Raw genomic sequence first — 1,679 nt, 5'->3', positions numbered from 1 at the left:
CTAGAGTTCTGGCGCTGTGTGTTTTCCCCCCGCGCCTCCTCCTGCCACACCACCGCCTTGTCATTCTCTCTTCGTTACAGCTCCACGTGTGTCGCTTCCCTTCCGTCTTCCCGGCTCGCCATTATTCTCTAATGCAGGAAATACTTTACTGAAGGAACTAATTGGGGACAATGTCTTATCAAATGAAATTAGCACATATTGTTTAAGTAAATGTTTTATCAAACAACATCAAATGTATGAAATGAAAAAAACAACAACAGTAAACAAGCTGTAAGTTGCCTGGAATGACTTCTGTGCACCGTCAGTGGTCCCGCCCAGTGTTGTTGATGATGTTTGGCAGCATTTGTACACACCGACCAGACGCTAATTTGTATTTTGTTGAATGATTAACAGTTATAATTTTTGTTACCATTATCGATTATTTCATTATTACTCGATTTTTTTCTTCAAAATTATCTTATATTTTTTCAAGGTGAGGGGTCTCTTGGGCGGCCCCTGCCCGTTAGTAGCGCAGGGAAATGTTATTGATAGTGGCTGCCGTAATGCACGACTACTGCCTGGCCCTTGCTGCCCCCGGTGCTCCACTTGAACGAAGTCGCTGAAGTTAGATTGACTGAAGGTCTGGGCAGCATGTGGGTAATATTTTGCCACTTGGTGATGGTTGAAAATTGTCAGCATGCATCGGTGGAACTTGAGCCTTGATCCTCGGCCTCACCATGCCCGCACGCTGACCACTCGGCCACCTTCTCCCCGTTATCAATACTAATTATATATTATCAATAATAATGTATATTTCTTCCATCTTTACCGTCTTCACCGTCCTTATAATCAAGCAGTGCCTGATATACTCCTCGCAGCGCTGCTCGCCTTTGGACAACAAACTCACCCACCGCCTTCTGGAGCCACGAAGGCCTATTCAAATAAGTGTGTTCAATTAAGATTAAACACTGCCCCTGCAACCCACCCTCCCTCCCTTGCAGTATCACTTGTCCGTCTCCCACCCCTACCTCTCCCATCCACCCTCTCCATTACCCACCTTTATTTTAAAGTCTTTGGCCATGTGGAGGAAGTGCCTCACCTCCTGCTTCCTTAAGTGTTAAAAAATATGAAAAGTACTGTGAAGGTACTGCCTTCCTGTTTTGTGACTCATGGCCGGATGTAGACCGGAGACGTGTGGGCACACACATGGGCGCCCACATGCCCTTAGACGATGCTTTTAATAGTTCTCAACACATGTTTTATGTTGAGTTTAACCTTCAACATGGTTAGGTATTACATGCACCATTCGCATACTTGATAATATTTTATATTTGGGGGATTAAATGTTACGAGTACTAGAGACGCTGAGAGCGATGTGTGATACGGATGTTGGCCTTCCTTGAGGACAATGCCCGGGGGGGAGAAGTGAATAATACAACGTTGAGTTATGCACGAGCACAACTCACGCAGGAGAGGAAAACCCTCTGTGAAAATGTTTTCCCTCCCTGGCCTGTCACCGTCTGAGCTACGTAGCTGGAAGGCGCAATTGGCCTTCCATGCCGCCTGATGGCCACCGATGGCATGGTTACCGAGACAAAGAATCATGCTGTGAATGACTGCCCTAAGAAAATCTGATAACGATGTATCGGGTAAACTGACTATACGTGAGTGATATGCCAATGCGAAAAATAAACAGGAAA

This window comes from Eriocheir sinensis, chromosome 23 (assembly GCF_024679095.1).
Source record: "Eriocheir sinensis breed Jianghai 21 chromosome 23, ASM2467909v1, whole genome shotgun sequence".
Classification (NCBI taxonomy): Eukaryota; Metazoa; Arthropoda; class Malacostraca; order Decapoda; family Varunidae; genus Eriocheir; species Eriocheir sinensis.
Note: the sequence above shows the minus strand (reverse complement) of the source record.